This window comes from Lytechinus variegatus, chromosome 2 (assembly GCF_018143015.1).
Source record: "Lytechinus variegatus isolate NC3 chromosome 2, Lvar_3.0, whole genome shotgun sequence".
NCBI classification, from domain to species: Eukaryota; Metazoa; Echinodermata; class Echinoidea; order Temnopleuroida; family Toxopneustidae; genus Lytechinus; species Lytechinus variegatus.
In genome coordinates, this window is record NC_054741.1 from 9556411 (window position 1) to 9579136 (window position 22726).

The 22726-nt window shown below is 34.6% G+C and overlaps 1 long non-coding RNA gene across 1 annotated transcript in view; it reads right to left on the reverse strand.

The window, feature by feature from the left end:
- Positions 1-539: 539 nt before the first annotated feature.
- The window catches only part of LOC121407257, a 45649-nt gene continuing 23462 nt past the window's right edge, over positions 540-22726 (reverse strand). The window contains exons 3-4 of the long non-coding RNA XR_005968897.1: positions 15883-15960; positions 540-637 (exon numbers count right to left, since the gene is read on the reverse strand). This is a non-coding gene — a long non-coding RNA (uncharacterized LOC121407257). The remainder of the gene's footprint in view (positions 638-15882; positions 15961-22726) is intronic.

Sequence of the window (22726 nt, forward strand, 5' to 3'; positions counted from 1 at the left end):
TTGAGTTGGCCGTTTTGTTACCTAATTCGTAATTTGTAATATGATAATACCTTACACTGTACATTTCTTGTTTGTTAAATGTTCAATCATATTAATGTATGCTACTTAATCTTTATGTAAAGCGCTTAGAAACACCACGTATCAAGCGCTATATAAATACAATGTATTATTATTATAATTTTTTTTCAAAGTAATCATTCATTCATTCCACCTCACTCACTGCTGTTCCTCTTTCCCTCCATCCATCCCTCCCTCAATCACTTCATTTTGCACTCATTTACTCACTCACACACACACATTCACTCACAAACACTCTATTACTCACTCACACACACACAGTCACTCACAAACACTTTATTACTCACTCAATCAATCAATCAAACCCTCAAACACCCAAACCCCTTTGGCACCACATGAGTCTATTACATGTATGTTAGAGTTCATTGAAATAATGGAAACATTTAAAGTATCATCACATATATTTTTTTTTTACATTTAACAAAGATAGAATCATGTGAGATGGTATGAGTAAATGACATGAATGACAGATAAGAGATGGATAACAAACATAAAACACCACTTGACAAATCCAACACAACTTACCTGGAAAATGAGTTTACATCAGTATTAGATAACCCTGGATATACAAAATTAAAATAAGAGGGGGTAAGAGAGAGAGATAAGAGTGGAGAGAGAAACAAAGAGAGAGTGAACAAGAGATAGAAAAGGGATGAGTGATGGAGGAGAGAGGAGAGTGAGTGTAAGAGATAGAGAAGAGGGATGAGAGAAAGAGTAAGAGAGAAGAATGGAGAGTGTTAGAGGGAGGGTAAATGTAGAGAAAAAGAGAGAGAAATAGAGAAAGGACCAAAAGGCAAAGAGGGAAAAAATCAAACTAAGAAATCAATATATCTACCTTTTAAATTGATCAGGATCACAATCAAATCTAATGCAAATACCACATGAACGATACACATTTTATCTATGAAACAAAACAATTGAAAAATAAATTATTTTGGTAAAAAGCTTATCAAAGCTTATCAACAGTAGGATGGAGTGAAATGGACCCTTCACTTGTGTTTTCCACAGATATGTTATTCACAAGATATATGATAAGTCTACATGGCTGTAACTATTCTCCACTTTGATCTGAAAGAAATAATGCAAACACATTCAAAGATATACTGTAAAGGAAGAAAATTGATTAGACCAATGGCAACTTGGAGGAAACAACAGTGTAGCTATTTCATAATGCCGAATTTATTCATCAACTTTATGCTTTTGAATTTGTTATCATTGAATATGAACTCGACAGAAAGTGCATACGTCAACATGTACTTTTTATCGGACTGAAAACTGGGTTGAGACTAGTCATATTTTTTTCTCTGTTTGTTTTGGGTTTGTGACATTTTGTGAGTAGAGAGTGAAAGCGAGTATCAAGTGTTTCTAGCAAATGTCAACTGAGGAGTAATGTCACTTTTCACTTGTAACGTTTAATGGGTGCAGCTATCCGGATCAGGGAATATAGCCCCCTCCCCCCCTTCACCACTCCTGCATTGACAATGACTCGTTTCTCCACTTAATAAAGATAAAGACTTAGCAAAGATCCATTCTGAAAATACAGTCATATATTTTTAAATCACTCATTTTAATAAACTCATGAAACCCTGAATTGGAAACCTAAAACAAATCAAACAAGATACATCCTTACCAAATGATCTCCCCTGTTAAATCCATACCCCTTTTTTTTGCACACCCCTGAAGGTACGGGGCCAACCATTTCAGAACCCAATTCTTCCTCGCGTTTCAAAATATGAATACTGACAGGCAATTGACGGGGTTTATTTTTTCGTCTGCTGGTTGCCTCATCACAATGTACTGTTTCTCTCAACTCCAATTTTCAAGTGTCTGCTACAATATCCTGCCCATGACGTGACAATGGAAGAGAAAAGGATGAAAAAAGGAAACTGATCTTGATATTTAACATGCATCGATACTTTTCTTTTGAAACTATTTGGTGCACTTGTTGATGCAACTAGATGTAATCTTGAATAGCTGGGACATAGTCACAATTTAAAAAAAAAAGGAGATTTGGAGCAAATTTGGACAAAATGTTCTAGGAGGTAAGATGATTGATGGAAAGAGAAAATGCTTAGCAAACAGCAAAGTGCAGACTTTCCAGGAATCTATCACATGATATACTTGTCAAGTGTTTTGCCAATACTCTAGCATTGTAAAGGCAATTTCTAGATGATAACTCAGAGACAGATCACATTACCCATAAAAAATTGTGGTACTTGACTATAAATTTTGTTAAATAACATTGCACAATAAGACATGCATCAAAAAGAACCCCCCCCCAAAAAAAAAAGGGGGGAATCTAAAAGTATTTGACAAGTAGACTGTAAATTTCAAAGACAGTGAAGTTAACTCAACCTTTTGACTAGTGACTACACTTTTATTTTACTTCCATAGAATTCCACAAGACACCAAGTCAGAGCACTTGATATGGATTGCAATTATGAAAGAGCAAATCTGACTGGTTCTTGGTCAGCATGTTCAACAAAGTGTGCATGCAACAATAAACTTGTTTGACCATTGTCATTTAGACACTGATTGCAAGCCTTTTAAATACTGAGCCCCGAACTGCTCTACAGCTACTGGGGTGTTTCACAAATATATTTAAAGGTCAAATCCACCCCAGAAAAATGTTGATTTGAATCAATAGACAAAATCAAACAAGAAAAGCTGAAAATTTCATCAAAATCAGATGTCAAATAATAAAGTTATGACATTTAAAGTTTCGCTTATTTTCTACAAAACAATTGTATGCACAGCTCGGCAACATGCAAATGACAGAGTCGATGATGTCCCTCACTCACTCATTCTTTTGTTTTTATTAATTGAATTATACAATATATCATTTTTACATTTGACAATAAGGACCAGCTAAAACAACAATTAAAAAACATTAATTTAAACAATTGTAATTCCCCAGGTTCATGGAGGAAGACGACTTGTTTCACCTTCCAATGAGGAGAGAATATTTCATACAATAAAATACAAAAGAAATAGTGAGTGAGTGAAGTCATCAGTCCCCTCATTTGCATACAGACCAGGATGTGCATATAACTGTTTTGTGAAATTAAGCAAAACTGTCATAACTTTCTTATTTTACATCAGATTTCGATAAAATTTTCATGTTATGCTAATTGGATTTTTCTCTTTTTGTTCAAATCATATATTTGTTGGGGTGGACTTGTCCTTTAAGAATGACTTAGAGTTGCACTTAAATGCCGAGATGTACATGACATGCAACGCGCATTCTTATTGATCAATTGGCAGTAGTGCGCATCCTCTTGAAATAATTTGACCAATGCCATCATGCCTTTAATAACGCAAGCAACTAGGCATTTAAGTGTAACTCAAAGTCATACTAAACTCTTTGTGAAAAACATCCCCCTGGTTTTACTATCCAGAATACAACTCTCTGATTATGTAGTCTTATAATGTATACTAAAACCCATTAGCTGAAAATATATGTATATTTTTAACTGCGCTTTTAAATTGCCTAGAAAATTCTCCCTATTTAATAAAGATTAAACAACCATCATAATGATGATTCATACCAAACTTCACACTATATATCATGAAGTTAATTCTTCATTGTAAAATAATTGAATTTTTTATATATTTTTTAATATCTTGTTTTATCAAGAGGTCTTGATATCAAGACTATTTGGCAGAACACGTTTCTATTAGTGGACACCCACAATCGTCATCATTGGAGGACAGACCATTTTCAAATTCTTTGGCAAAACTTAGCCAGGGATTTGAACCCTTGACCTGATTAGATAGGTCTCATACCACTCTTGATTTATAACGACCAAATTACAGTCTTAAAAAAAGTAAGCAAAATAATTTCATTCATTGGAATTACTCTAGGCAAATTTCTTTAATCAAAAAAGGAATTATCCCCCCCCCCCCCTCTCCCTCTCTCTCAGAAACCAGTATAAGATTTAATGAGAAATGACATTCCAAAGAAACATAAATCTGCGAAGGAGATGCAATATTCTTCTTCTAAATGACTTTCCATTGAGTTAGCTCATTTCCACAGCCCATGACGTGCACGACCTATCATGCAGAAAAATATCATCCCATTTCTGCTATGGACTGAAGAAAGGCGTTAAGAAACATCAGTCATTTGTGGCTTTATTCGTGACCCAGAAATGGACTTGATCTTATCAAATCAAGAATAAATATTCCATTTGCCAGGCCATGTAATACCATCTATCTGTATTATCATCGACAAGGATCGGCTGAGCTAGTAATGGGGAACTTCGCACTCCATTTTTAATGGTTTGCCCTATTTATCCCTTCTAATATGTGTGCTGTCTCATATCGTTTCTGTCACTTAAGCACAATAGTTTATTGCACAGAGAGTAGCTTACATTTATGGAAAGTGTGTTCCCACTGATTGCATTTTTACGTTGTGTTTTTGAGAAGAGATGTCCATCTCGTAAATAAGGGGGTAGGTTGCTAACCGATGATGTAAAAAAATTTGAATCATTCAAAAGTGAATTCTTGTTGCACAGCAATTGAGTGGAGAAAGAATTTCTTAATGAAATATATCCAACCATATGTTTGAAGCCTCCTAAAAAATTCTACCATGTTAACAAACCTACAGTATTTCTGAGAATTAGTTTTTATCTAACCAACCATAAAAAAATATGAAAACCTAAAATATACAGAAAGAGAGAAAGGGACAATTCATTGCTGAATTCTTGCTGCAACAAAAAGTTTCTCATGTCAAAATTGCATCATGGACACAATAAGCTTTTAATCCAGGGTAGAATAACAACAGAATGGTCCATAAAAATAGGTTTCAGCCGCAAGGACCTTGGTGCATTTCTTCTAATGGAATTTAATGCACAATCTTGCTTTACTAGGATGTAATTTACTTGGAAGACACACTGAAGAGAGAGTAGAATTGCAGCCCAGGCTTCATTAATATGTGTTTTTGTAAGGTAACTCCTTTACTCTCCTTTTTACAGCTTGTGCCAACAAAATACTGCAAGGATGGTGAGTGATGCTGTGTTGACAACTGGAAGAAAAAATTGTAGTGGAACACATTTCTAAGAAAATATTCACACATACTTACAAGTTGATTAATTCTGAAACGTCTTCTTTATATTTTTCCTTCATATTTGTTTTATTATTAATCATGGATCAGTGTATGGATTACTCTAAGTAGTGAAATACCTTAGTGATGTCACAACATGGATAAAGGCATAATTAGCAATCCCAAGTTTGGTATATACCCATTTGCACAATAGCTCACAGTAAATATCATAATGGTTGAGCAAAATATTCAAATCAATTTTGTTTGTACAGCCATCCAACATCTCAATAGGGCCTAAATACAGACTTGGGAACCAATAGGCCTATAACTTGCTAACATAACTGCAACACATCATCACACATTCTTTTATAAAAGCATGCTAGAAAGTTTTATACAATCCAAAATCTCTTATTTTTGTACATCTCCAACAAATAATGATGCCTCTAATAAGAAAATTAGAATACCTCAAGTCTGCTACGAGGACAACACTCTAAACTCTATTCAGGTCCTTACAACATAAAACTTAGCGATTGATTAGGATGATCTCTACAATTGATTGCATTGACTTCTGTGGATGATCTATCGTAAAAATTCAGCCCACAATCTATCACTAATCTCTATGTTACAGGGCCAAGATGTTACAAGTATATAACCAGTCAAGCTCGGGATTAAGCTTTAAATCTTGTAGATTTAAATTTTAAATGATTTGCAATCAAATCATTAAATCTATATCTCCCTCCACAGTTTGGCTGGTCACTGTTCAATTGATCAGGATTATGTTGAATGGATATTATTTAGAGTGTAGTCAATAGAAGTGTGTATATTTCTTACTGCTTTTAACATTGATTCTTGAAATTTTGTTCATATCTTTTTTTTTTGGGGGGGGGGGGGGGGTTAATGCACTGATCTTCTATACCCTCAAGAACAAATTGTAAAATCAAACCAGCGAGGTAATTTCTAACCAATCTATCAAAGGTAAAGTCCATCCCATAAAAATGTTGATAGGAATAAATAGAGAAAAATCAAATTAGCATATGCTGAAAATTTCATCAAAATCAGATGTAAAATATGAAAGTTATGACATTTAAAGTTCCACTTATTTTTCACAAAAAAGTGATATGCACAACTCAGTGACATGCAAATGAGCCACTCGATGACGTCCCTCACTCACTATTTCTTTTGTTGTTTTTTTTTATTGTTTGAATTATACAATATTTCCAGATTTGACAATAAGGGCCAACTTGACTTAAAACTTAAACATATATAGTATCAAACAAGACAATGAGAAAATTAGAATATTTCATATTTCACATAATAAAATACAAAAGAAATAGTAAGTGGATGACGTCATCAGTCTCTTCATTTGCATACCAACCAGGATGTACATATAACTGTTTTGTGTAATTAAGTGAAACTTTAAAATATTATGATTTTTTTTGGTGTAGTGCTTGTTGGATTTTTTTCTTTTAATGCAAATTAAATTTTTGTTGGGTGGAATTATCCTTTAAAAATTATTTTGGGGTACAATGTGTACAAAATATTAGGGACAACTCAAAAGGAATTTTTGAATAGGACAATCAATTGACAGATTTTGGGTTAACCCTCCCCCCCAAAAAAAAAAAGTGTGAAGAGTTACTCCAAAATATATGTTTTAAATAAAAGTAGTTTCACTGTTCACATTTCCTGCCTTATTTAAAACCTTTACCCAGGGCAGCACAACAGGGGAGGCAAAGGGGGTATTGATCATCTCATCCCTTTATGACTTTGCAGAACAAAAAAAAAACAGAGAGGGAAAATGGAGGAAATACCATTTAGAACAATTTGACAAATGGGGATGTGACCCTATATTATTCCACTAAGAAAAATATTAGCTCTTTAATTGTCTCCCCTCCCCCTCCAACAATATTTTGCCACCATCTCTACCTTTATCATATGCTACATCCCTGATTTATACCTAGTACTCACTCATACACAATATTTTGATTAAAGAGCAATGTTAAAAAGGAAACATTCAAAAATTGGAATACAAGCAGAGTACACCTAATACAGTTAAAAAGAGGCTACCTTTGAGGAAGGATCAAAAGAAAGACCTACATGTAAATAAAAAGCCGCTTTTTGCAATAGTTGGGGGGGGAAATGTTTCTGCTCTCATTCAAGTTTTTGTTCATCTTCTCCAAGAATTGTCTAATGAATTTCATCAATGACATTTTGGCATCATTCATGATGACTTAGTCCAATTAATCAACATTCATTCACAAGCTCGTTAGCGGCCACTTAAAGTGATTATCCAAAACTCATTTGATTACCCGGACCAGAGCCAAGAAGAGGGCCAGTATTACCCTTTGGTTTTATATAAGCATAACTTTCAAGTTCAGCGCAGACCTCATTAGGCTAATGGATCATGGGTAATTGGGGGGCACTGCTCAGCCGCCATTTCCGATTGGCTACCGTCCTGATCAGCGATTGAAATGACAGGAAATAAAAAGACAAGACTTTAGAATAATAAAGCAAAAAGGTCAGGCATTTAGCTGCAATTGAAGACAATGTACTTCCCACTTTAAGCCAAAACATCAAGGACGAAACTGGCAAAGAAAGATATGAGAAAAGTTGACGAGCTGAAAACAAAGATAAAGGCCGAACCAACTTTTCCGTTCATGCTCATTCATGAGCAAGACAAATGTATATACAGACAGACCGCTATCAAGTGACTTCCAAGGTATTTTATGTACATTTCAAAGAAAAGTTCTTTTTTTAATGCAGGATATGAATGTAACTTATCATCAAGAGATGGTCGAGGTTAAAATTGAGACAAATTTGCACATGTATGTCATATTTTTTCCACTAAACTTGCCAAAAGAGAGTAGAATCCTTTATTTACTATTTTAAGTCTGACTGAAATCCATACAATCACTCGGACACAGCCCAAGAGCCCAAGGAGGGCTACCTCCACCGGACAAGTCTACTGATGCGACGCAGACGCTTTCTCAGGTCCCCGGATCGCAGGGCAATCAGCGTAGTTAAAGCGAAAATCCTACTTGTAGCTGAATCATAAACTTTCTGATGACTAAAATGTCAATGTGAAATAACGTTTTGCTTGTTTGTAATGAATCTGCATGCTGAAAATAAACTTGATGGCCATGATTTGATTGAAAGATTTGGGTTGCTTGATTTTAGTTCAAGCAGGGTTAGTTCAAAACCTCCCAACCGGTAAGTGAAATTATAAGCGTTCGCAGCCGCCATGCAGCACCACACCGCCGAGTGAGCTTGAGTCCTATTACATTATTTTCACAAAATCACAAAATTCCAATCAAAATGTAAGCTTTTCTCAACACAGATTGTGAGCAAATGCATTCAGGCTCCCTTTTTCTAATTTGAGCCTTCCTTCCTTTCCTTATCCTTTTTTCTTTTTCTTCCTTTCAATCTCCTTCCTATTCTCCTTTCTCTTATCCTTCTCATTATCCTATGTTTGGCTCTTCCTCCTCATCCTCGTCAATCTCTTCCTTTTTTTCCTTCTCCTTCATCTTCCTCTAATCTCTTCCCCATATTTCTTCTTCATCTCTTCTTCCCTTCCATCCCTTTACCATCACCATCCTCACTTTATTCCTAAGAGAAACTAGAATAATATTCAAAAGAAATAGAATCTCTGCACAACCAATACAGATTTGTCTTGCTCTGCAAACACTGAAAATGGGAAATTATTTATTAACAATATGAAATCAATTCCTATGCATTACTTACACCTAGTAGAACATGAAAAAATCCTTTCATCAGGTGACTCAGCTGGCCTTCAAACCACCATCCTCCCAAAGTAATCACTTTTGGTCTAGAGAATCTTATTAAAATCAGAATACTAACCACAAGATTGCAAAGGTCACTAAAAGGCCACAGCTTCTGTCAGTAATAATATGCAGCACTGACTGAGACACAAAGTTTTATGTAAATATTGCATATCATTACTAACACATTGAGATGTACAGAGAAAATATCAACAGATTAAGTTGGCAAATGAACTCACATTCCCATCAATGTTTATTAATCCTATATAAGTCCAGATAATTGAATAAATTTTGTTAAGATACTACAAAGAAAAAACTCCTCTTTACCAAAATTTATCAAATCAAATAACTTGTTTAATGGTTGTAATTTTCTAAATTAGGGTGAGGGTGACCTTGTCAAATGATCATCCCTTGTTAAGAAAATATGGATTTTTGATTTAAAAAAGAAAAAAAAATTGTGTAGAGTGTCCGTCTCACAACCGGGAGGTCGGGAATTCAAACCCCAGCGGCGGCGTCAGACCAAAAGATGATAAACATCGGAGTTACTGCTACCCTGTTTGCCATTAAATAATACAAGGGATCTAGAGCTACAGCAATCTGGCACCATACAGTAAACAGTAAACATTTGTTTACGTTTACACCTGTAAACTACAATCGATTTTCTACGAATGGATGAAACTTTATGTAATATGGTCCAATAAATCACAGATGAGAGCATTTTTTTCCATTTGACATCAGGAAATCTCTCCATCCACCATTTGCAACTAGAAGTATATGTAGTCAGGTTCAGCTAACAAGATTTTCTATCTATCCCAGTAGTGCAAATTGTATCTATTCATGTTAAAACCACAGGCGTAAATCTGTAGGGATTTTCTTTTGATCAGCACTTGGGATGACCTATTCATTTATCCCCTTCTGATGAATAGAAATCATTGCATATTATATCAGTAAGATAATTGATTGGAAAATCTATTTCATCTTATTATGATGTGTCAAATCTAAGAAATTCATGACATAAAGTATATTCACATCTAACGCTGATAGCAATGGCTGAAATATTGACTGTTTATATCTGCTGAAGGTGATTTTATAGTTATAGATTCTGGAGTTGAAGGTAACACAATATGTGCATTTCATCAATTTTAAAATATACCCAAAGTTACCATGGCCATGGGCATGGATGACCACTCAATGCTCCAGATACCCCTCTTACTGAACTGACCTTGGAAATTTTGCTGCCCCTTTTAATTTTTTCCTGATTTGTGCTACAAGTGACAAATTTAGCCCAATAGAAAAGCGACTTTGTCCTGTAAACATATTTGAATTTCAGACCTGTGATATATATTTGACAGGAATAAACATGCACTGTTTGCTAAATGAGATGGTAATGTGTTTCATGGAGCTTTTCTAACAAATAGTTTGGGGGCATTGGTGCATCTATAAAAGTTATAACGTACACTTATTGTTACATCACCAAAGAAGATCAAAATAAATTGTATGGATAATTCACAATACAGACCATTAATGCCCACTATCATGACAATGGTAACAATAATTTTATTGCATTTTGAACTTTGTGACTTTGCACACAAACACACGCGCAGATTTCCATTAAAGTTTGTCATTCCAATGCCCTCCCACAAGAATAAAACTCACTAAAATGGGTTGAATTAGAGCTAGGCTGATGTTCTCCTCTGCAAGCTTGATTCTTTATGATCTCTTCTGCATTTTTTTTACAGATTACCCTTTTGTATTCACTTTAAACCATTCTGACCAATCAAATGGTTGAAAAAAATCAGTAGGGGAAGGCGGGGTAAGTTGAGCATAGGGGCAAGTTGAGCCACCAGCCCCAGGCCAATAATGAATGAGTCAGACATTGTGGTGGTGTCATGTATTGATGACCCATAGCATAACCCCTAACCCCACCACATTGTTTTCAACTTTGAAACAAAAAGTAGTTTTTTAGAGGGAAAAACATGAATTTCAGCCAAAATAGTAAAAAAGAGTGTGAAATAGATAAGTGCTTTATAAACACACACATCTTTAAATATAATAAAGACATGATAACAACATTATTAGTCCAGGTATGGATCTTCATTCTTGTCATAGTCTTTTATATGATGGATGCATAATAAATGTGTGGATACAAAATTATCGCACTAAGTTCGGACTGGGGTAAGTTGAGCCAAACAGCATGGGGCAAGTTGAGCCATGGTAATTCCTATGGTAATGTATCTTAAAAAACAAACAAACCATAAAAATCGATTGAAATGCTGGCTGAAAGGAGCAAATTTACATGACTGCTCTTTTCCTTTTAAAGGATGTTAGTATTTATAGAGAATTAGCAAGTGAAAAGTCTTTAAACAAAAAATTGACATGCTGGTTCTCCCCTCATACATTTTGTACATAGTTTTTGTGGCTCAACTTACCCCAGAAGGTGGCTCAAACTTACCCCATATATGGGGCAAGTTGAGCCATTTGACATCGTTTTTTTCAAAGGTCACGATGACTTTCAGTGTGGGGATAGAAAGTTATATATAGGTGGAAAATATTTCAGAAGAATTAAATTTCAAGGCAAGGTACTTATTTCGACAAGATTATTAATCATATCAATTCTAACATGCAAAAAGCAAAAACTGTCACAACTTACCCCGCCTTCCCCTATTGTTAAAGCACTATTGCAATCATAGAATCCACTTCTTTTTCAAGCAAAACAGACTTAGAATTAAGCCCATTCTTGTGGGATATCTCTCTCAAGCAGAACATTAAAACAATCAAGCAAATAATAAAAAAATCCTTAAATGGCTTAAATGACAATGGGTGAAGAATTCTGGCTTGAAATTGGACTGAGAAAAAAAATGGTCAGTGGGGTGAATAATTGAAATATATAATTACTGACCTATTTTGATCTTACTTTAGCTCTTCTCCCATCTATTTCCTATTTTACTCCCAATTTCCTCATTACTATCAATCTTTTCCCTCTCTCTTTCCTTCCTTTCCCCCAAAGTCCATCTCTCTTGGAGTAATTAGAGCTTCCACGGCGATGATTCAGTGTTCCAATTGCCACCCATTCAACTTGGTCAGTAGACCGTAAAAAGAGGATCGGAGGAGGAGGGAGCAATCTGCATGCAACGGGCTTGCCTGGCCGCGTTGTCCCGCATGTTCCGGTAAATGATGATGTTCGTGAGGTGACTACCCACCCAACGAGGGTATCGCCGTTACAGGCATTGTGAGCACGTAGAATGAAATGACATAATTATTTGGACGTGACAGTGATTCGTTTAAGATACTGGAAAAGGGGGAATTATTTTGTATGCTATGCATGCACAGATACTGGCACAGATATGAGTGCTCATATTTGCTGAATTCTGCCATGCAAAGCAAAAGGAATACACAATTGCAAAGTCATGTAACTAATGTGACAGGCTGCCAGAGACAAACTATATTTCCGATACACAAGGAAAAAGCTATTTCAAATAACAAATCTATTCTATGTTTCTAATAATTATTTCTAACCATACTTATTTATCATGAACTCAAAATTATTGACTAAGTATGTATTTAATGTTCATAACCAATTCTATATATTGGTTTCACTGATATGGAGTGTGCACCTAAAATATATATGTCACCTTTGAAGAATTCAATCCAGAAGTCTATTGTAACAACCCAATGTGAATAGTAACATGTACATTTATTGAATCATTATTATCATTATCACTCCAGATTCATGAATCTGTTTAAAATGAAACAACACTTCAATCTATTTTGAGCAGTGCAATCTATTCTATTTTTCTTACATTCTAATTTTCTAAGACAAGTTTACAAGTAAAATAAGGGTAGCTATTGAAAAAATGTGCATACACAGCAAAAAGTGAAATATCAAATTTCACTATCAAAACCACGATTCTAATTTTTTTTTTAATTCTTGTGATTTTGATTGCAATCAAAATCAAAGTTCTTCTTGTGTTTTTTTTTCAGAATAATTGTATTATAAAATGGCTCTGAATGGGAAACCAGAAATATTCCAATAGAAATTCCATGAAACTGTGATTCATGGAATATTTCTGGTATCCGATGAAATAAGGCCATCTAATATAATTATCATCATCTACCCCCCCCCAAAAAAAAGACAAATTTAATTGAGCAACTCACGTCACTTACTACAATCAGTTAATATGGTCTCACTTCACATGATCACTGTAGAAATGTGACTTAAGATGTAGTTCATTATGACATTATTAAGAATCATCATACTCTGCTGCATATCGCATTGCATTTAATGTAAACGTATATTTTGCGCATTCGCGCATGTGCACTAAACAGTTGAATACTAGTCAGCTGTGCAAACCCTTCACTCGAGTTAAGGGTCTGAATGTGCAGCCTACTCATGCCTTGTGTACTGAAGGCCCTCTCGCTCAGCAAGTTTTGTATGTGCTAGTCTTTGCATGGAGACACACTTGCTGATCAAAATTTCAATCAGGGTCTGTGCCTGCAGACTTATGGTCTCATTGAACAGCAAGTTTTGTACAGGAGCCTATGGGATATTCGTCGAATTTCGGTCCTTCTGGGAATACACTCTCGTATTGTGGCAATTGATGCACACCAAAATACATGTTTTTAATGCATTGCTATGACACTCTATATAGATAATAATCATAATTATTTGCTGAGCACTGTGTGTAAGAATCCTACTGCAATTGGAAAATGTCTATTTTTTTTCTAACCCACAATGCACATCGCCTATTAAAGCATAAAAATTTGATGCCTTTGTGCATGCACAAAATCCACTGATATCACTATCTAGTGATGTAGGTCCCAAATGTTTCTTCCTTGCAATTTAAATTGTGCATTTTCACTGTGCGCGAATGGTAAAAAAAATAAACATATCTAAATTTGTATCGCATTTCAAAATTTCAATAATTTCATCCGTGCATGAATAAAACCCTACTAACAATCATTTACAGATGATAATGATAAAATATCTGAAGATATTTTCCCCTCTGTTTTCTTAAATTATTTTACTCAAAGAAGACATACATGTACATGAGGCATACAGACAATAAGATGGAGAGGGGCTGGGCTTGACACTTTAGGACATGTTGCAAGAAAATATTTGGGATAAATTTGCAACATTTCTTTTGCAAATCTACAGTAGATAGAACTACAGCAAAAAAAAATTACTTCAAGACAAGCATTCAAGTGCGATTTGGGAATTGATTGCCATACTCAGGACTGATTTTGGAAATTAACTTTCAACAATCACTTGGTTTGAAAGTTTCTTGCACCATCCCATTATATAATAATAATGTGACTTATAAATTGCCAAATCCACTCTGTAGAGAGCTCAGGGCGCATTAAAGAGCTAAGAGTTAAATAAAACAAGTTTTTAGAAGATTTTTTGAAGTTTCGACAGAAGTACACTTTTTTATGTCTTCAGGAAGGCTATTTCACAAAGTTGGGCATGCAAATGCAAATGATCTTTCCCCCTAAGATTTTGAAACTTTTGGAATAACAAGGAAGCCAGAAGTGGAGAAGCGCAAAGCCATTCGAAACTAATTACCCGTATCCCTAACCTTCTATTCACTGTCATCATATAGCATTATCTACTGTTACATTCTATTCATATTTATATGAATTCAATCCTAAGTAAAAGGTAGCTGGTAGCAAACCTACACTGTAAACTCTTCATGGAGCAGAAAGTAATAGGTTTTGAAACCAGTAACCAAAATATTTTCAAAACTCTTCAGGGATCCTTTATTATATGTATAATCTAAAGTCAAGTTCAGTCAAAATGTAAATTACCCTCATATTAAAAAATACTTTTGTTTTATCAAATTAAATTCAACCATGGCATGCTTAAATAGCAAAAGAAATGAAAATAATGACATTGAAGTGAAAGGATATATAGATGACTGGATAAATGAATGGCCTCGAGACAAGCAAAAGGCAATTACAACAAGTAAACGCTTTTATCCTAATGGCTAAAAATTAACCTCCGTATCACATTAGCCAGATTACAGGTAATAAGTGATGGGTCCACAAGAGAGAAAGGGGAGAGTTAGGGAGAAAAGCAGAGGAAAAACACCGCAATGCTTTTAAAAGCTGATGACACTAATTCAGGGCAAAATGATAAATCATAGGTTTTAATTGCCCCTTGATCAATCGTGGGGTTCTGCGAATTGGCAAAGTGCCATTCGGTTTAATCACGTTTCGGTGACATGTATTTGTTTACAAAGCACTCCATGCATTGTCTCTGAGACGCATCCAGCCCAACGATGCAAAGCATCGCACAACGTGGGCGGAAATAAAGAATATCAACATGTGTCGAGCATTTCGCAACATGTTTGTAACATCCACTGCCAGAGCCAAAGGGAAATCCTTGTATGTACTAATTCAATATCGTTGCAGTGGCGACATCTGAGGTGTTAATGGCCGAAATGACCTTCGAAACCTTAGGCCTACTATTAATGGTTGTAACAAGGTGTGCATGTATTTCATGCTCTCATTAGTTACATCTTACTTCGTTTTTTTAAAGAAACATTTGCACATCATTATAAAACAAAAATAGAAAACACCGATGGGTATTTTCATATCTCTAGCTACATGAGCATGACAAGGCCACTTTTACAATTGGTGGAGTCATTCAGTATGATCATATTATATATTATACATGACATACACACACACACCCACCCAAGCACTCATAATGAGCTGAAAGGTATTACAGGGAATATAAGAAAAATTGAAATGTGTTTATATTCAATGCAGAACATTATTTTGTTTGAATTAAATGTTAGATCAAGGTCTCTAAAATTGGAAACATGCACAACATGAATGATTCAAACGCAGTAAAAATTCTTTACTTAACAATAGGCCTTATTTTGCCTATGCTTCATTACTTTTGATTAAATCTTCTATTCCAAACAATCCAAGAGTCTGTTTTTTATAAGAGAAATTATAAGAATGTATTTTTTAACCTTGTACCTGCACTTTGCAACAGAAGATATAGCTCCATAGAGACGCAATCCCATCTGAAAACAAGGCAGATTACTGAACAAACATCTGCAAAGAGAGTATTAGAGAAAAGAAATAAGAGATAAAAAAAGGATACCAACCAAAAACTGAATAAAGAGAAAAATGAAAATGCATGAAGAAATAATTAAATATACTTCCAAAGGATGGTGAAAAGGTAATGACCTGCAAGGGAAACTCTGGTGGTTCTAAAAATAACTCTTAGTTATGGATATGAGATTGAAATTATGGAAGAAACTGCCACAATGTTGATTGTAATTCAGTAATTCACCCATGAGTGAATGCAAACTGTATGAGATGGGAATCACAAAAGTGATAAGCATTTAATTCAAGTCTGCATACAGAAATCAATACATAAAGGCTACAAGCAAATCATATTACATGTGCACATAATCTCCTGAAGATGTGAACTTACTATATGCCTCTACAAAGTGTAGAATAGAATGGATTAGAAAACTTCAAGAATTGAAAGTACTAGTTCATTAGATTAATCAGGGTTTAAATTTAACATTTCTTATAAAAAAAAGGCAAAGTTAAGTCAAATTTAAGAATAACTCTTTTCGTGAGAGCAGTATATTTGGATCATTGGGCAATGTGTGGAATTGGATTTTGACTCAAACTGTATTTCTGCTGTAAAAGCAAATTTCACTCCCATGAAAATGTGTATATCTCGCTGGAAATACTTATCAAATGAGTGACCTTAACTCCTGAAATTAATGCTGCTACATATGAAAGAGACAATCAAGTTAATACATGATGTAAAACTTCAAATTATCAATTATAACTTCTCCCGGGCTTATAATCTACATGTACTTTTATAGTCCAATGACTTACTTGAAAGAATGTGTTATAGTTTTAGATCAATTCAACTCTTGAAGAAAAAGACAAAATCTATAAAACTTATATAAATCCCTTTTCAATCCCGATCACCACCACACCTGGTGGGTGTTTCATAAGTTAAGAACTACTTTAAGAATGACTGGTGATCCTTTCTTGTGGTAAATGGTATACACCAAAATGTTCATTAGCAATTGGTTAGCATGTAAATAAGGTTCATCAGTTGTTCTTTAAGCTGCTTTTAACTTATGAATACCAATATGAAACACCCCCAAGAAGATTTATTTGTCATTGAAAACAACAATTGAGGTTAATGAATATCAATCCAAAATAACCCACAATATATTTTCATAAAGGATTTTATAACATGAGAAGAAATTGAAGTATAGTTCTCCATTTTTAAGAATACATGATAAATCTTGAAAAAATCTTGAATTCTCAAGATAGTGTGTATCATGAAAATCCACTTCATATTATTATTATTGTTATCTCTACGAAATCATCTGTTTTTCTGTAAGAATTTTTAAAAGCTATAATGGTGAATGATGTAAAGTTTGGTTGCTTTAGATTTCTGATAGCTGAGAATAAGTTTTTGATATTTTTTAATGTAAACATCATTTAGGCTATTCTGGAAGGTAACTCTACAACTGAAAAAAAGAGGCTTTTGTGCATTCAGTCTTCATAAGGCTCTTAAGTGTACTGTACAAATTGAGTCACAAGAGGGCAGCATTCATCTCCAATCTGTGTTGTGTCTTTTCCAAAGGAAGTTATATTGCATACACTTCGCAGGTACTCTACCAATTCCCATCATCTCATTTATAAAATTTCATCTCATCTTGCTGTAAGCATTTAGCACAAATCTATTCATACTGCTTGATTATTTGTAGCAAATACGATACACACTTGGTTAAATATTTTCAATTACTGGATATTGTTTAATAAAAAAATATCTAACTACTGGTACCTAAAGAGACACAATCTCTAAAAACTATTGAAGAAATGAGTCCTATGTTGCCAAAAATAAACTGTATTTTGCCCCAAAAAGGCTAGAATTATTGTCCCTGCTCAAGACTTAAAGAAAATATCAACAAACACTGATCAATTGAAAATAATATATTGAATTGAAAAAAATTGATAAATGAATCAAACAAATATAACCATAAAAATAATGAGTAAACACCGTACACAAAACGACACTCTCGCCTTGTGGTGCAATTCAGAACCAAAGTTGCAATAAATAGAAACCAACCCAAGCCCCCCCCCCCCAAGAAAAAAAAGATAAAAAATAAAAAAAATGAGAATATTCCATATTAAAGAATGGCTGAGCATACATACTACATGTAACCCATCCACCTTTGACCCTACTGAAAAAGTAAAAGCAGATTTTAAACAGATACTATTTTTTTATTTGAAAACCACAGTATTAATGATTGATCCACAACATCAAACCAGAATTAAAGGGAGGGAGATTGAGCACCCATTTTTATTTTTTTATTTTTCAGTTATTATCTTTAACAGCTCATAAAGTACACCAAATACCTTCAATAGTTGGGGGACTCCCAACCCCCCCCCCCCCCATTTAATAAAAAATGTGTTAAAAAAATTAACATCCATTTTACAATGTATTCATTTAGCATTTACTTCTGTATCAAGAACAATATAGTAATTTATATATCAATGCATTGTATTTTCTTTCAAACTGAAAACTTTTCAATTAGAATTTGAAAACTCAAATAAAATGGTGATTTTCAAGATTTTTATGAGAATACAATTCCACAGACACAGAAGTGTTAGGTTAAAATTCATCCTTTGCCAAATCCACACAGCTCTATACCCCTTTGACTGCCTTCAGTTCAAAACATGCTGAGGGAATTAAATACAATTAATTGAAGTTGATCCTGATTTTGCTGACAACTAATGACGAGTGAAAGTGAGGTCAGGGGAGCTTTATTATGAAGAATGGAATTGAGATACCCCCTGAGGTGATAATTAAACTACAGTTGGTTGTAGAATTAGGAAGAATGAAGTAAAAATAGGTCCTTTCAGACTGACTCAAAAACTGAGAATACCAGGTATACATGAACACCACTTTCACATCAAAAAACGCTTTGGAATGAACACTCAGCAAAGCGTCATATTTGAAAAGGGATCAAATATTCTGCAATCTACGTGTAAGGTGTTCTGAAAAAGGAATATTCAAAATATGCCTCTTTATCTTTTTGGTGTGTAAAGAAAAAGGAAACAAAGCAGAATGAAATGTAAAGGCGTGGGTATCTTTAACTGACCTCTCATCTTTATCGTTTGTAGACGAGTTTAAGAATTAAACTATACATACAAATAGAAAAAATTAACTTCTCAGTATTAACAAATCGCAATAAGTTAAATAACAATCATAAATAGGGCTGGTATCGATAACGTCTTTATCAATAGTCTTTCCGATAATCGCTTGTTTTTGCCACTTAGTGATATTGATAACATTTCACGTGTTGTCGATAATACCTGCTATTATATTGGGACACAGTGATTTCCCACGATTTCACTGAATTCACGGAAATAAATTTTTGAAAGTGGCTTTTCAAACAGAAAATCACAGAAAACATATTTTTCCTAAAACTGCACAGAACAGCAACAGAAAATACTCTAAAATCTCAACAAAATATGAATACTTACTACTATCTACAAAAAACGATCTCACCCCCATTTCGCTATAATCATGACAATCCAAACATTGTGACTGCACTCCCTTTTGATCGAATAGAAAACATCACAAGCTCAATTTCAGCAAAGTACCAACTAACATACGTAAGCTTAGAAGGCAGCACATGGCCATGTGTTGCTGCCCTCAACGCTATACATTTAAATATGTACAGCACGATATCAAACTGGCAAATAGGAGAAAGACATCGAATGCTAAGAATGATGTCCAAAAAGCCCCAAAATTATCGATAAAACTTCATCCAAACTAAAATAATGCTAATAACGTGAAAGGTGAGGATGTATTTACATGTATGCTAAATATGTTTGTTAAAAGATGTTATGTAATCATTTACATCTAATGAACAGGGATTTTAAAGCATTCTTGGTACAGTGGCAGATACAAATTTTGACCAACGCGAGTATGTGACATCGCTATAATGGATAAACAATGAGTATTGATTATGTGCTTTTGTTGATAATTATCGATATATCGATAAGATATTTTTAATGCGATATCGACAGAGAATTTTCTTAACGAAAAGAGCCCTAATTTTATCCTGAATAGTTGATTTGTTTTATTACATATATCAATCAAAACAAAGTGTATTACTAATTATGATCAAGCCTCTTGTTTACATCATACGTTTGTGTTGTTTGTACTACCATACAGCATGCTTATACAGCTAGAGATAGCCAAATGCATGGTGGGTAATGACGTATTTCTGCACTGTCTCACGCCTTGATATTACGCTTTCGCTCAAAACGGACTTCATTGGTTCTGTGTGAACAGAAACCGGAAGCGTTTTGAAAGTGAAGCATCATGAAATATAAAGGCATGGATATTCCGTTTTGGCAGTGTGAAAACAGTTGGAATTTACTCTGATATACCTTGATTACAATATAACAGGTATTTTTATCTGGTTGTTTGACTTGCAACACCTATTTAAAAAGTTTTTTTACGAGATAAAATTAAGAGAACTTTCCCATCCCAGGGAGTATGTTGGAAACGTCTGCCACAATGTGCTGCTTTGGTTGCTTATTTGCTGAGCTGACAATATCTTTGACCCCACGCCTTTTCCTCTACGCAGCTCATGCATGCAAATTTGGAACTTTGACAATTTGACCAGAAATCATCTGATGCTGGTGAGTACGTCAGCAGAACATAATCGTAACATATTTTGATACATGAATAAATTCTCTAAATTTTCAGGAATTCGCATGATGGAGTCGGTCTGAAACCATCTCATGTATCTATCTGAGATCGAGCGAGATTAAAGGGTTACTCTAATATAGAAATAAGATGTTTTCGAAAGAAGCATAAAAATAATGAGAAAAGAAAGAGAGAAAATAGACCAAGCTGTGAAAAAAATGTGGAATTCAAAAAAAAAATCAGCTTTTTCCATAAAATACTTGGAGGGCTACCCATGATTTGAAAAAAATGTGTGAATTATAAAAAATAGAGTGTGCAAAACCAATGACATAAGGAAATTGACGATTTTCTAACCAAAATTCAATCATGCACCTTGGCAAATTATTGATCATAGTATTTATTTAGTTAGTTATATTTCAGCAGGATAGCTCCACCAGTAATGTAAATACTGTTTTACATGGAGCCCTGCACTAAATCATGGTAGACAAATATTTCATTAATTACATCTTAAGGGAGTGTACAAAGTCATATTTAAGCTGCATATCCAGACGACTTTCCTCTTGAGAAGGGTTTACACAATAGACTAATTGAACACAAACTTAGTTTGAATTTAACGTTTTTGAAAAACGTGTTTCTAGGATAAATAATGTAATGTTAATTGAGCACAGCATCATCGAACAATTGCAGGGGGCAGGAGTGCAGATTTCATGAAGTGGTGAATATTCTAGGGGTCATCCCTCTCACATTTTGTCAATCTAACCAAGAAGTGTTTGTGCTCTCCCAAGCCAGCAGAACAAGTGCTTGGAACAGCAAAACTGTCTGATTTAAATTTCACATCTTTAGACCCAATTCTTTTGCAGGGCCGTTTCGCCAGCACCGGTAAGGCGATATCTGGTCGTTGTTTCTCGTATTGTGGCTAACAAGTGTTTGAGCGGCATGACGCATTGCGGTAAGACGATCATGGCGCTGGTTTACGAAACGCTCTGAAGCACTGCATTCAAATTGAATGAGTTTGGGGTATCCGACACACAACCTCCTGCCGTTTACCTTACAAAGCTCATTTTCGTGCCGTGGTAACAAACCGATATGCAAATTTCACCGTAAACATTGACTCCCCTTGCGCTATCACTTTCCAGGATTGAATTGCTCCTTGTCGACTAGAAAGGAGGTGAAATAGGTGAAAAACGGGATGGAGTTTGGACACTGAATACTCTGTACATAGTTATCTTCTTCACAAACATTGTGTTACAATTTGCTCTGAGCAAGATCATTTCACCCTCGAAACAAGTCCTGTGCTAAAAACAGATTTTATTTAAAGTAGAGCAAGAAATTCAAACACAGCCTTCTCTCTCTCCAACCAAAAACCACCTTAATCTCCCCAAACATAATTACTTGGTATGAAATTCGGTATCTACAAGACCTCTTTAAATTAACATTCAAATCTCTTGAAAGGGAATAAACTGAGGATACTTCATAGACATAAGTGAACAATCTCCTTAGACAAACTAATAGAAAATCATTGCGATGGGGGTGGGGGTGAAAAATGAAAAAAAAGATCGGCATAAGTAGAAATTTCCACTAGCTCTTGAGAGTACTAATTGCAGCATTAGAATTCACCACACTCCATGGGATCAAAAACAAGTCTATGAAAGGTCTCTTGCATTGAGTTATTCAATGGTAACTGCTTTTAAGTGTCTTAAGTGATGTTTCAGCCCTAGCCAAGTACTTGCCTAATGGCACAATCCGTCTTCGACCCTAGCAGCTATCGGGGTCAGTCAAACTTCCTTTAAAGGTTTAATCCAATCGCGGAAACATTTCTTGGATATATAATGGTATGTTCCACTATCCATGATATCGTAAGAGAAATTAGGTACCTGTGAAAACTAAAATCAAATAAACCAGACAATAGCATACTGCATTTAAAGTAAGTTTTGCACGGTGGATAGTCTAATTTCAGATACTTTTATTTATTACAAATTATTAGGTGTGAGAGTTTATCTAAAAATTATTAAAGAATTTGAAATGATTCTTTTTTTTCTTCAAGAAAACATTATTTTTCCAAACCAGACAATAACTTATATTCATATATCTTGTCTCAAGAAAGATGCAAAT